This window comes from Myxine glutinosa, chromosome 11 (assembly GCF_964187855.1).
Source record: "Myxine glutinosa chromosome 11, kmMyxGlut1.1, whole genome shotgun sequence".
Classification (NCBI taxonomy): Eukaryota; Metazoa; Chordata; class Myxini; order Myxiniformes; family Myxinidae; genus Myxine; species Myxine glutinosa.
The window spans coordinates 7,923,636-7,939,880 of NC_136271.1; positions in this window are offsets into that span (position 1 = coordinate 7,923,636).

A 16,245-nucleotide genomic window follows, 5' to 3' on the forward strand; every position below is an offset into this window, starting at 1 on the left:
TGCTACCTACAAAGGCACCTCTCAATGATTTGCTTCTTCTTTCAACCCTTGATTCTTACCCAGATATGGTTGTCCGTGAAACTGCTGTCAAAGCATTCACTAGACACCTCTGGTATTTGTCAGAACACCTTGCTGCATTCGCTCTTTTTGATAGCCGGGTGGATGATGAGACAAAGGCAAAGATGTTGAAGAACTTCAAGCGGGCTCCAAAGCCAAACAATCTTCATCGGATAGATGCTAAAGCCTTCAGGCTTTGACTCAGTGGACACCTACATCACAAGTCGATCTCTTGAATTATTTGGTGTTGTCATCTCAGAGTCTGACAAAGAAGTATCACTGAGTTTTATGGAAAAGGAGCCACACCTCTGGAACACAGACAACTCATACCAAGAGCTTGAAAAGAAGATACGCAGCATGAAGGTTATCAATGACTGTGCTGAGCGAGGTGTTGCTCTCATCCAAACTTTCCATGACACTCTGACCAAGAATGAAGAGCAGAAGCAATTTGTGTTGAGAGTTGTGAAACTTCATCGTGAAAACTTTCCAGTGTCAACCAAAGCCATCTTGTCAAAGAAGTAGGCAATGTTTTGAAACACAAGTTTCTGAAAACAATGTTACGTAAAATCATTCAAATTATGTGTATTCTGATGTTTACTTTGTTTTAATTGTTCTGATAGTTTTGTTTTATCGTCTCTGATAGATAATTATATTTTCTGTTGGATGATTTATTTTTTCCGATAAATGATTTATTGTCAAATTAATACATGAATGTTTAACCTACTGTTTTGTTTTTAATCTTAATTTGACTATATGAATGAACATTGAACAATGAACAATGAACAATTGAACATACATGTACATTGTACAATGGTACATTGCACATAATTATTTCTTAGTTTACAAACAAACAACAACAATAACAATAATAAATAATTTGAGTAATTGAAAATAGATAATTATCTATGAATTGATGGATGATGCTAAAAATTCTGTATCTTATTATTCATTAAAAATTTGTCAACATTTTGAGCAACCTCTAAATATTGTCCAATGAAGCTCAAATTTTCACCACAAACTACTTTCTTCAATAGGAATAGGGGCAGGCTTGTGGAGAAATGAAAATCCAATCTTCAAATTTTTTTACCACCTTAATATATGTATATATATATATATATATATATATATATATATATTTATATATATATATATATATATAATTTTTTTTTTGCCCTATCTGTCAATGGTGATGAATCACATAAAAAATTATCGGATCCAGATCCGGATCCGGATCCATATCTTCGACAAAATCTAATAATTTTGTCCATGTCACATAATCAAGCTCTCGATCAAATGTCGTCTAAATCTGTCCCCACCTTTTGGAGATATATTGTTCACAAACAAACAGATAGACAAACAGACAGGGGGTGAAAACATAACCTCCATTCACCTTGGGTGGTGGAAGTAATAAAGTAGCATAAATAAGAAAAGGATTTAAATGTGAGGGCAATTTAGGTAAATAAAGATATCTGTCAAAATAAAAATATTTTGTGGGAAGTCAAATTTGCTAAAACTTTATTTTTATTTCACCAATCCCAAAATAGTACACCAAAAATGTATTCATTCATTCATGTACCATACTCTGCACAGAGCGTTGGGTCTGCTGCAGCAGTTTCTTGGCGACAATTGCAATCCTGGAATGGTCGTCCCTCTGACACAAAATGCCAGGGTGGGAATTTGGAACTTGTCGATGGTGCTGATGAAAGCTTGCAGTGTCACTCCTAAAACCCTCTCAAAGCTTACATGACTAGAACCTTCGGTTATACAACTTACACGACTAGAATCTTCAGATACATGACTAGAACCATAGCTTACACAGCTAGAACCTTTGGTTACACGACTTACATGACTAGAACCTTCGGTTATACAACTTACACGACTAGAACCTTTGGTTGCATGACTTGTATGACTAGAACCTTTGGTTACACGACTTGTACGATAGAACCTTCGGTTACATGACTTGTACGACTAGAACCTTCGTTTATATAACTTACATGACGAGAACCCTCAAATACACGACTTACATGACTAGAACATTAGCTTACACAACTAGAACCTTTGGTTCCATGACTTACACGACTATAACTTTCGGTTACACGACTTACATGACTAGAACCTTTGGTTTCATGACTTGTATGACTAGAACATTCGGTTACATGACTTACACGAATAGAACCTTCGGTTACACGACTTGTATGACTAGAACCTTCGGTGACATGACTTGTACGACGAGAACCTTCGGTTATACGACTTGTACGACCAGAACCTTCGGTTACATGACTTGTATGACTAGAACCTTTGGTTACACGACTTGTACGACTAGAACCTTCGGTTACACGACTTGTACGACGAGAACCTTTGGTTAAATGATTAGAACATTCGGTTACATGACTAGAACCTTCAGATACATGACTTGTACGACAAGAACCTTCGGATACACAACTAGAACTTTCGGTTATACAACTAGAAACTTTCGGTTACAAGACATACACAACTAGAATCTTTGGATACACGACTTACATGAGTAGAACCTTCAGATACACGACTAGAACCCTCGCTTATATTTACCATCGTGATGGACATCGTGGGATACTTAATATCCACCAACGTCCAGAGCCGGCTGTCCTCCTGCTTATATACATACCTTTGTCTAGGCTATCCTGTGTAAGTAAGCGAAGACTGAAACCTACATCACATGTTCCATTTTGATTACATAATTGACCCACTGCTGAAACTTCATCAAGATGAACTCGTTTTAGGTGCATCAATAGACGTTTACAGGTGTCCACATAGGTAAGCAAAAATAGATGCTTGAAAAAGAAGATTTTTGATGCAAGCGATGGGAGTCATAAAATTACAGCAAATGTTACCAAACTGCTGGAGCTCATTGAAAAAAGGTGTTTTAAAAGCTAGTGAGATAGAATATAATATATCCCTCATTATACAACTGGAAAATTTCACATTCTGTTTAAATCTCCATCTGTACAGATATCTGTAAAATGGGGGGGGGGGGGGGGGGGGAACTTCTGACTAATGTCTTATGTGAAAACAGGAAAACATGTGAATCAGGACATTCGAGTTTTTGTTAAAGCTGTGAAATAGCTTCTTCATTGGCCATTGGCGGCCATTGAAAGAACACAATCCTCAATGTCTTACAACATATTGTGCAAATAACAGTGGGAGAAAAATCGGACTTACATATTAAGAGAAAATACAAAAAATCTTCCTGAATAACCTAGAGGTAAACACACTCGCCTCTGAGCTGTGTAGCCTGGGTTTGAATCCAAATCCAGCTATAAACTGTCATCCAGGTGTTTCACAGGCAGGTGAATCATCAATGTGTGTGCCATCCCTTGGATGGATGCCAAACTGGGAATCCCATCTGCCAACATTAGTTGGAGGACGTTAAAGATCCTCCACGGTGTTTTTGGTGAAGAGCACCCTGAACAAATTATAAATTCCTACATTGATTACACCATCGGAGTGGTTACCTGTCCAGTGTTGGCTGATCTCACCTAAAAACATTTCTTGGTTTGTCATGATATGTCCCGGAGTTCTGTAAAGAGTATAGGCCTCTAATTAACCAATTGTTATTATTATTACTAGCAACGGTACCTGCCCTATGGGCGGGGCTTCAATTGGGAGGCCCAAATGGAAAGGTAAAATATCAGAAATTGAAGGATTTTTTTTATTTTAAACGATTTATATAAACATCCGTTAAATCGTATCACACGCAAATCATCAAAATCTAAACAGTATTTGGAGAATTTCAATAAAAGCCACATCACCGTTCATATCGGTAAATATTATTCCATCGTGTTTGGAAAAACTGGAAAATTGGAAAAATTGGAAAATTGGAAAAAATTTGGAAAAACAACATAGCCTATTTTACTCCAGGGGGTCCCAGGATTACCCGCCCAAAATTTCGTTGCGATCGGTTGAGCCGTTTTTTGCGGTACCTGGGAACAGACAGACAGACATTTGGTGAATTATCGTAAGATTTGCCGCCTATAGTTTTATCCCTGCGACTAGTTATTGCTGCCTGGCGCGTATAGTTCCACAGAACAGCGATAAACAGTTTGTTGTTGGAACAACCTAGCTTGGAGAACTTAACGTCACAAAAGGTTACCAACTTGTGAGTTTAGTCTCATTTGCCAGGATTATTCAGCTGCAGGAATAAAGCTTTTACTTCGCTCACTTTTGCAAACCGAGAGATCCTTTGGGTCACATCTGAAATGTGAATTAATTAATTAATATTAAAATGTAATCATGTATTATTTATTTATTTACTTATTTATGTTTTATTATCCTTACTGCCACTACTAATGATGACGTAAAAATTGAATGAACTGTTTGCATGGCTAACTACCAAGCTCAGGGTGATTAGTAAATGTTGTCGCGTGACCTTGCATCACACTTCTGCATAATTTGGCTCGTGTATTTAAGTTGATGCCAGGAAAACGAAGACATTGCTGTGGATTTTATGAGAGCGGTTGAATTTGGCATCACCCAGTACTGGGGATTTGAATCGTTTTATAAGAAACGAAACCTGATCTCTTACTTAAGAGTGTCGTTCAGTGAATGACATCACACATCCATCAATGCATACTGGTCATTGAACATGACAATGTTAAATGAGTTGGTCGCATGTGATACATATTCCGCCAGCAATTTTCATGAAAAAATGGAGGAGATAAATGGCTGTATTGATTGTACAATGTATATGGTATGCATTGTAATGGGCCTATGTAAATAAGTCTGGGCACTGGACATACAAGTGCTTTGTCGTGGAGTGGGTGAAGTCTTATTGCATTGCTCTCACTGGCTTGGGTTGGATACCTGCTCTGCAGAAATTTCTACAACCAGCGAAGGATTAGCAACCTGCTCAGTCCTGGACTGGTTCTTTGCCAAGGAAACTTTCCCAACTCATCGTGAATGCCTCGATGCTTTGTCAAGAGTATGGGCCTTCATCATCATCACCATCACCACTACTACTGGTGAAGTGGTAGAAATTAAATACAAGGCAGCTCGTACAATGACCATCCATATCATGTGAAGAACCTCGTCTTCACGCTGTTGAAAGCAAAGCATTCAGAATCATTGGAATCTCCTGCGATGAAGCTAACTCCGAGGGCCTCTCACTCACTCACCGCAGGCAGGTTGGTGGTCTTTCTGTCTTCGACCGACTCCTCTCTGGCCTTGCCCCCCCAGCTCTCTCTGGGCTTTGTCCCGCAAATATTCCTGCAGGTCGCACAAGATCTGCCTGCAACCCTCTTATGGTCAAACTGCCAAAATCAAGACTCTCTGCTCACCATCACTCCTTCATTCCTCTTTTCTCCCGCCTCTGGAACAAACTCCCTCACTCTGTTCAATCCCACTCCACCCTCCAGGTCTTTAAAACAGCTGTTCACCACCATCTCTTATCTTCCCCATCCAAAACCTTGATCTTTTCTACCCCCGCTAATTTCTCCCCAATTCCACTTTTTGAAATACCAACTTCTGTCCTGGAAGTCCTTGGTGTCCTTGTGTTTTATACTTCTCCCACCCCCCCCCCCCCCCTTCCCACGCGTCCTCCCCCAAGCCCTCTCCCTCCCACACATCTCCCTGCTCTTAAATGTTGTGTGCTCTCAAGTGTTTGCGTGCTTCTCATTCTCTTGTTTTCCGCTCCCTCTTTTTATATATTTTGTTTGTCTGGTTGATTTGTTTGTGAAGTAAATGTCAGCTCTTTCACGAGCCTCGATTCAGTATACAAAAAAAACCAAAAAAAAAACCTTGGAAAGTACGAAATACATGTCGACTGCAGTGCTGAAGAAAGAGGATCAAACTACAACTCTTAGAGGAGACTTGTTCTGATGCGTAAATGGTCGCCATTTTGCAAGTAAGAGAGAGTATCCCTTGAATAACTCCACATTCTTGGTCTCCTTAATGGTATTACCTTTTGAGATACCAAAACTAGTGTGACATACTGTTCCACATCCGTCAGTCATACCGGATCTACATTCGAGGTGTCCTGGCAGTTTTCACTTTGATATGGGGAGCAGCACTACTCCTGCAGAAACAGCCAAAATACTTGAGTTGAATACTGGTTACAAAAGATGTTGATCACAAGGAGATTCATTGGAAAATAGGAAGAGAAAGGAAAAGGAAGGAAGGAAAAATATAGGAAGAAAGTTTGATGATTGTGAGACGAGGGAATTAATGTATGTTCAGTTTGGAGCAGTCCATCTGTTTTTGACCATTGCTACTCGTATTTACATGTATGTGAGGTTGTCAAATGTGAATGTTGCTTGAAGTTTTATTCTTTTCAAAAAATAACCTTTTCCTCCAATAAACTTTGAACTGACCCAATTATTTCCCACGGGAAATTTTAAAGGATAATTGTCACATAGAAGAATTATCACATAGGATATAACGGCCTTGTAATTATAACAGGAGCTCATGATTTAGAATTGCAATCAATAAACAGTAGATATTGTACAAAGAAAGGAATACGATAAGAGAAAGTTAAAATTTTAACACGTGTATCCTTGTAGTTATCGAACGAAACTGGCACACTTTCTTTATTCTTTTCTGCACGTTAATGGAACCGACAATCATAAAATTTGGCTGTAAGGAATAAAATCATCAAATGGCAACCCAGTTGCTGAAACATTATTCTTATACACATCGCTCAGCAAGTTTTATCAATAGAGTAATGACCATTAATTTACCATATTAATGATTTCTTAGCTGAAACCTGTGCAACGCAAAATCTCGGAAATAACCCGATGTCACTCGACTATATATGTACATACATACAGTTGAGTACAAAAGTCTGAGTCCAGCAGCAAATATATTAAAATGAATTAAATAAATTTTATCAAAGTAAAATAAATAATTAATAATTATTAAATAAAAAGTAAAATAATAAAATAAAATAAATTAAATATAAAGTAAAATAAACAAGCGTTACGCCTAGGTCCCCCGTCGGTGAAGTGATGAGTTGACAAAGTGGAAGATGCAAGGCGGCCATCTTGAATTTTGACGTGGCGACCCAATTTTCAATAGTGTTCTTCCTTTTGCCTAGATACACCCACACACCAGATTAGAAGTTGGTACTTCGCTTATTTTTCAAGATATTCTGCTCACAAGGTTCAGACATACATGGCGGCGGCCATCTTGAATTTTGACGTGGCGACCCAATTTTCAATAGAGTTCTTCCTTATGCCTAGATACACCGACACGCCAGATTAGAAGTTGGTACTTCGCTTATTTTTCAAGATATTCTGCTCACAAGGTTCAGACATACATGGCGGTGGCCATCTTGAATTTTGACGTGGCGACCCAATTTTCAATAGTGTTCTTCCTTTTGCCTAGATCCACCCACACACCAGATTAGAAGTTGGTACTTCGCTTATTTTTCAAGATATTCTGCTCACAAGGTTCAGACATACATGGCGGTGGCCATCTTGGATTTTGACGTGGGTTGCACCCACACACCAAATTATAATTCGGTCCTTCGCTTACGCACGCATGCACGCACGCACATTCGCACGCATGCCCGCACGCACGGACACACGCACGCATGGACGCACGCACACACGGACGGAGGGGAAAACCATAGTCCCCCTTTCGCTCCGTGGTGCGACGGGGGACAATAATTATACAGTAAAACAAAATGCACTTTCAAGGGATTTCCATGAACCCTTAAGGATATAGTAAAACTTATAAAAGTGTGACCCCCTTTTACTTTAAGAAATGCCTAAATTCTTCGGCACGAATTGAATTGCTTTATGAATTATTCCTGTTAATATTTTCCCAACAGTTTTGTAATGCACTCCAGAGCTTAATCAGACTGCTCACATATATTTTAACTCTCTATCAAATGTATTGACCCTTCATTTATTCTGATAAGACAATGTTTCAGTCAATAATAACTATAATAAATACAAGTACAGATACATTCAAAGTACACCGCCCCCATGCCAAATAATTAAATATCCTACAGCGCGGCATTGCCAGAGCGCCTCCGGCGCCCAGCAATACCGCAGTGCAGCTCATAGAGATTACATTGGGAGGGAGAGGTGTACAATAATTGATCGATTAATTGCATAATTCACATAATCGCAGCATAATCCATGGTCACATTTTGGACCTTGTCTGCTCCACTGGATTAAATTTGCACCATCTCTCTGGCTCCGACCTCACCCTCTCTGACCACTTAGCTATCACTATGACCATCAACATCCCCACCCCACACCAAGACATTATCGCACTATCACCTTCTGTAAGCTAAACGCTCTTTCACCGACCTCATTCTCATCCACCCTCTCTGAAAAAATGTCCACTTCTCCCTTCTTTGACCTCCACACCCCTTCCGACCTCACTGACTACTACAACCACACTCTCTCCTCCTGCCTTGACCAGCTTGCACCTGTAAAAACCAAAACAGTTTCTTTCACCCATTCTGCTCCCTGGTTTACCCCTGAACTCCGCCTGATGAAAACTCGTGCTCGCCAACTTGAAAGACTCCACAATAAAACAGGTCTCACATTTCACTCCCAAGCCTACAAGGACCACCTACAACACTACAAAGATGCCCTCTCCCGCGCCCACTCCGCCTACTACTCTCAAATTATCCACTCTGGCTCCGGAAACCCAAAAGCACTCTTCTCGACAATAAACAAACTCCTCCGCCCCCTGAACACCACGACCCAGTCATTCACAGTAGACAACTGCATCTCCTTCCTCTCTTTCTTCCAACGCAAAATTGACAACATCTACAACAGCTTGACCACCGCCGCACCCGCTCCCCCTCCAACCACCTGCCCCTCCTTGTCCTGCCATCCCCTGTCTCGGTTCTCCCCAATCTCCCCTACTGACCTCTCTGAACTCCTCATAGGAATGAAAACTGCCACCTGCACTCTTGACCCCATCCCCTCCAGCTTTGTCAAGGCCTCCCTCCCTGCTCTCTCTCCACTGATCATTGCAACAATAATCTCCTCCCTGTCTACAGGCATCGTCCCACCTTCCCTCAAAATTGCTGCTGTTACCCCCATTCTAGAAAAACCTGGACTAAACCCTGACACCCTAAATAACTTCAGACCCATCTCCAACCTACCCTTTCTGTCAAAAGTTTTGGAACGCGGTGTAGCCACTCAACTCAAACATCACCTCTCTGCCAATAATCTGTATGAAACATTCCAATCCGGGTTCCGCTCCAACCACAGTACTGAAACTGCTCTCCTCAAAATCACCAACGACCTTCTCCTCTCCTCTGACGCTGGCAACCTCAACATTCTCGTCCTCCTCGACCTCAGTGCTGCCTTTGACACCATCGATCACACCATCCTCCTCACCCGACTTGAATCCACCTTTAACGTTACCGGCACTGCCCTCTCTTGGATTAAATCATACCTCTCTGACAGACGCCAGTTCATCTCCATCAATAACTGCAAATCCCCCACTGCTCCCCTCCCCCAAGTTGTCCCCCAAGGTTCAGTTCTTGGCCCCCCTCCTCTTCATCCTTTACCTGTCCCCCCTTGGTCACTTAATCCGCCGTCATGGTCTCCAATTCCACTGCTTCGCCGATGACATCCAGCTTTTCATCTCCACCAAGTCCATCTCCACCGCCACCCACTCTATCCTGACAAACTGCATCACTGAAATATAATCCTGGCTTCAAATCAACTTCCTCAAACTTAACTGTGATAAATCTGAAATAATCATCATTGGCCCAAAAACGCTCACAAAATCCACCCATAACTTTGCCTTCAACATCGATGGTATCCCAGTATCCACCTCCCCTCACATCCGGAATCTTGGCGTCATCTTTGACCAAACCCTCTCCTTCGACAAATACACTAAACAGATCACAAAGTCAGCCTTCTTTCACCTGAAAAACATTGCCCGTCTCCGCTCATCCCTCTCCTCCACGGCTGCAGAAACTCTCATCCACGCCTTCATCACCTCCCGTCTGGACTACTGCAATAGCCTCCTCTATGGTTCACCCTCAAAAATTACCAATAAACTCCAATACATTCAGAACTCCGCTGCCCGTCTACTCACCCATTCCCGGACCCGTGACCACATCACCCCCGTCCTTTACAAGCTTCACTGGCTCCCCATCCCCCAGAGAATCCAGTACAAAATCCTCCTCTTGACATACAAAGCCCTCCATAACCTGGCCCCATCCTACCTGGCTGACCTCCTCTCCAGACACACTCCCACCCGCAACCTCCACTCTGCTGGTACCAACCTCCTGACCCCCTCCATCCGGACCAAATTCAGATCCTGGGGGGACAGGGCCTTCTCCATCGCTGCTCCCACCCTCTGGAACTCACTACCTCACACCATCAGAGACTCCTCCTCACTCACCACATTCAAAACATCACTAAAGACCCACCTGTTCAACACTGCATTCAACATTCAACCCACAGCATTTAACCCCTGATTATCTCCTCTCCTTCTCCCTCCTTTTGCTTTAAATATTTCCCTATTAATTCTTGTCTTTTTGCAATTGTTGTTTTCATGTATTGTTATGCATTGTGTTTTCCACTCTGTCAAAGCGCCTTTGGGCTTCTTGAAAAGCGCTATACAAAATAAATGAAATTATTATTATTATTATAATTAAAACACCTTTAGAGGACATTTTTCCTCACAGAGCAGGGGTTGGCCTTTTTTGGGCACCGTGGTCCCCTTTTTGAAGCAATGTTTTATGGCCAGATGCCCTTCCTGCCGACCAACCCTGTTAGTCGCCTTTTGCGACACACAGGGGAATTACCAGTGAACTGGTACTCAATTTTGCCGACCTCGGGAGGATGACAGGCTGAGTCAACCCCCTTGGCGTTAATTCAGCGATTGACTGGGATTCGAACCCAGGATCCTAGGATCCCAAGCAAGCACCCTAACCGCTAAGCCAACACCAGGCTTAATTGCATAATTAACATCAATAAAAGATTATCATTAAATATTTTCTTAATCAATTGGCTAATAGCATAACTAAACCACTAGTGCTACATCCGAAGATGTATCTTTTAGAAATTTAATTAAATAAGTCATTAATAAAAAATAATTAATTGATTAATCAATAAATAATTAATCGATTAAATAATTAATCAATAAATCAAAAATATCCTTTGTAGTCACATTACGTGGTCACTGTCATGTCCAAATATTAGCTTCCTTGCTCAAAAGGTGCCTGAGATATTGCCGATGAGAAAGAAAATAAATAAATGATTAATAATGAAAATAAATAAAGAATAATCATAAAAAAATTAAATAGTTAATCAATTGGCTCATAGAATACATAAACCACCACCATTTCATCCGAATCTGTAACTTAAAAAAAAAAAAAAAAATTAAGTCATTCATTGAATAATTAAATAATTAATCGATTAATTAATTAATCAAAAAATCAAAAATACCCTTTACACCCAAATCACTTGGTCATTGTCATGTCCAAATATCAGCTCACTGGCTCAAAAGGTGCCTGAGATATTGCCCAGAGAAGAAATAAAATTAATAAATAATTAATAATAAGAAGAAATAAAATTAATAAATAATTAATAATGAAAATAAATAAATAATAATCATAAAAAAATGAAATAATTAATCAATTCGCTAATAGAGCACGTAATCCACCACCATTCCATCAGAATCTGTAACTTAAAAAAAAAAAATTTTAGTCATTAATCGAATAATTAAATAATTAATCGATTAATTGATTAACTGATTAATCAATAAATCAAAAATATCTTTTGCAGCCAAATCGCCTGGTCATTGGCATGTCCAAATATCATCTTCCTAACTCAAAAGGTGCCTGAGATCATGGCCAGAAGAGAAAGGAAATAAATAAGGACTTAATTAATCGCTAATAATTAAATAACATCAATTAATTGATTAATCAAAAAACAAAAAATAACCTTTTTGACAAAGTACTTCCTCACTATTGTGCCGAAATTTCAGCTTCCTAGCTCAAAGGATGGCTGAGATATCGCCCGGACAAACAAACAAACAAGAAAGAAAGCAAGAAAACAACCAGAGTGAAAACTGAGTACTCCCTTTCAGCGTGCGTCACTGCCGAGCCCCCTTCGGTGGGGGGGGGGGGGGGTAGCCAGCCCTTCGTCATCCTGTCAAGTTTGGTTGAGATTGAATAAGTAACGACAATGTATTGGCGTCAAAAATTCATCACACAGAAACAAATGTCTTATTTTAGTATGATGGGGATGAGGAAGGTTGGCATTGATTTCAGTGAACTCAGACTTTTATACAGTACTGTATGTGTGTGTATGTATATTATAATATGCAGAATGGTTTGAAAAAACCTTCAAAGTCAGGCACTGGCTTTTCGGATGTACACCATAGGATGACAACTATACAACTGGAACAACAACCATGACAAAACTATACCTTTAGAGCAGCAAGATGGCGGTTATCACCAGACGAAATCGACCCACATATTCCACATAAAAAAACAAGCTAAATCAAGACAGGGAAAGTTCAAAACGGTCAATGGTAAAACAAAGTTGCCATGAAGCCTTTGAGACAACCGAAGGGGGCATAGACAGCAACACGCCAAAGGACGTAGGCACAGAACGTCCACCCCTTAGCGTATTAGAACAAAAGATACTTTTAAATTAAGCCTCAATGATCCCAAAAAATTTTTTATTTCAAAAGTTAATCCTGAAGTCAATACTTTGGCAACAATGTTCCATCAAAAATATTTGTTATATACACTACATAATTTGGCCATATTGCAAACCAAAAATCCAAACACACAAGTTCGCATCATATTTACAAAAAGGAATATAAACTTAGAATAACATAAATGTTTACAAATTGGGGGTAAGATCATCATCCTTTATTTCCATGAGAAACATCGATATTTTTCACATTTGCTTTAATATACAAAGAACAAGAAGAAACTTCACAATTGACAAGGATTCACTTCCTGTTACTTTTCAGTTTTGACCCTTGAGATAAAACTACAAGAGCACGTAACAATGTACTGAACAATGTGGTCATTGTAATGGTTATAATTTACTCTTCATTGTTTCATTGTCATCCATGACGGTGTAGTGGTTTATTAATGTGGAGAAGAATGTGCATTGTAACAAGTAAGGCGTAATTGAAGTGAGTTTGTTGGAAAATATTGTGTGTTCACAATAAAGTGGTTTAAGGTGACTGTCCGCATTATTGTCTCCTATTTGGTAAACAAAATTCAGGTAGTAAAGTAATGTTGCCAAGGTTCCATTTGTCCACTATAACTTGAAGGTTCTTGTAGGAGAAGGACAAAGAAGTAAAAATGGATGAGGCAATAGATAACAAAGGAAGTAGGTGTCAAATTTTAATAGATTTACAACTACCCATGAGCTCCGAAACAGGCCTTCTTCCTCTTCCATGTGACATCTGATGAACTCGACTTTTGTTGGACAGAATTATGATTATTATTCCATTACATCAACTAGTGAGGTAGCACGGGTGGGAGGCCGGAAGCAAACAGACAATGCAGAAATGGCGAATGCTAAAGCGTGAAACCAATAAATTCCACATTCCTGTAGCACCTTCAGTCGCACGTCAGACATGGACAGCAAGTTCGTGAAGGACTTCCATGAAAAACGTACCCGTTTGCAAACAAATGGGTACGTTTGTTACATACCCAGTGTTACGGATTCGTCACTTCCGTTGTGGTGGCTTTCATCCATTTGAGACATTTCTGGTTCCATGTATTATTATTATTGTTGTTTGAGGGAAATAGCAATTTTTTTTTTTTTTTTTTTTTTTTTGTATACAAGGTCGAGGCTCGTGAAAGAGCGAACATTAATCACACAGAAAGACAAACCGACACATAAAACATATAACATAGGGAGCGGTAGACAAGATGGGGAGAGAGGGGGAAGGACACAAACACAACATTTGAGAGCAGTGACCGAGAGACATGGAGACATCGAGAGATCTGAGAGAGGGCGAGGGCTTGGGGGGGGGGGGGGGGGGGCGTGGGAAGGGGGCGGTGGGAGAGGTATAAAACATATGGACACTGCCAGGACTTCCAGGAAAGAAGTTGGAATTTCAAACAAGGTGGATCTGGGGTGAATTAGCGGGGGTAGAAAAGATCAAGGTTTTGGATGGGGGAAGATAAGAGATGGTGGTGAACAGCTGTTTTTTTGTCAAACAGCTGTTTTGTTTTTTTGTTATTATTGTCAAAAGGTAAAAGGAATGTTTTAAAAATGAAACCGGATCGGGAACCGGAAGACGAAGAAGAAGAGGGTGAAAAAAGGGCGGAGCGAATGAGTCGGACAAGAAAGCCGAGTTGCTCCGGGTTCTGAAGCGAACGTTGGCGAGCCAGAGTCACTAGCGAACTTTCAGGTTTCCAGGAGAGGAATTCCTACGACAGAGTTGTCATCGCTGTGACCGGTCAACCTGCATGTCAGGATTCATGAGAGAATCATCACCGTGCCGTGCGCCACGAGACCGGGTCATCGGCCATTTTGACTCGCGCAGGATTTGTGCTTCGCTCGCGCTTTCGTTTCTTTTCCACCATTTTCACCGCATTCAGACGTCGATCTGGGGCGTGTGTGTGACGCAGATTTTTGAAGGCTAATTCGTCCATACCCGAGGGTGTGATCTCTCGGTCGCCTGTAGGGCGCCTTTGGATTTCCCAGTCGCCTTGAGGGCGCCGTAGTACAGCTTCGGCTGTGTGACTGCCCTGGCCATCCGCACGGGATTCTGGTCGTTTGGACATCGTTCTAGCGATCGCTGGAGCGAATCAACTTCGTCTTGCAGCCGGGAATAAGAGACATTGGGGAATGTCCTTGTTACACTCACTTGGAGCACAGTGAGTTATATATTGCAAAACTGATGGTACCATCATAGGACATATTGATTGTACTTTTGAATACTATTGTTGTTGTACCGTTATTCTTGTGTGATCTCAATACAATATTTGTTTGTGAGTAACAATTGGGGTGGCTTCTCCATTGATCTTTGACACACAGATAACACATTTTTCTGCTGTGACTCCTCTCGTGGCTCGGAGGTACACCGTACGTGACCAGGGGGTCGGGGAGGAGCACGTAACACCAGTCAATGGCGAATCTGCACTTGACGATCTGCGAATATCATGCTTAGAATGTAAAACCGTCACGGCATTCCGTCATTCACTTGAACTCCATATCTCTTTTTTCATTCTAAACAGCATCACTCAAATCACAAATTAAATAGCATTAATATAAAAAATAAACTTTTAACAACATTCGTGACATAAACATATATTAAAATCCTGATGTGAAGTTCCGTACGGTTGGGTGAATACAATTATGAATTCAAAATCGTAATTGTATTCACTCAATTCCAATCATCATTTGATACTTTAACAAAATACTGTTTTAAATGACGGTTGTATCGGGATATTAGCAAACCAGCTCATTGCCGTCATCTGTCCACTTCCGCATTCGCGGCAGGTTCATAATTCTCATCAAAATCTAAACAGTATTTGTAGAATTTCAATAAGAGCCACATCACTGTTCATGTCGGTAAATATTATTCCATCGTGTTTGGAAAAACTGGAAAATTGGAAAAACAATATAGCCTATTTTACTCCAGGGGGTCCCAGGATTACCCACCCAAAATATCATTGCGATCGGTTCAGCCGTTTTTGCGGTACCTGCGAACGGACGGACGGACAGACATTTGGTAAATTATAGTAAGACAAGTGAATAAAAATTTTTTATGCTAAATTAAAAAGGCAATGTAGGGACAATAATGTAGGGACAGTGTTTGTAGAAGCTTGAAGCAATAATTGATGAAGTGTAAATGAGGCAGTGATGTAGGGATTGTATGCGATGGCAATACTGTTAGCTACTCTCTAAACTAAACCATCATCATCCCTATCTTGTTTAGGACCCTTTTTAGACTGTAGTTTGTCATTCCTACATTGCATTTTTATCCCTTTGAGTACGGATGACGTCCAGTGCCGCAACCCGTGAAAAAGTTTTGTGTCCAGACGACGTTACTACACGTCATCGACTCTACCTATAAATAGATCGTCAGTACGTGGTTGCATTCCCGTACCAAAATGCCAAATTAATCCCATACCTTTGTATTTTTATCAAAAAAAATCCCGTACTCAAAGTTAATTTCGCATAAATATTTTTATTCACTTGTTTCTGTAATTTTTTTGCAATGTGGAATAACACAATGGTATGGTAC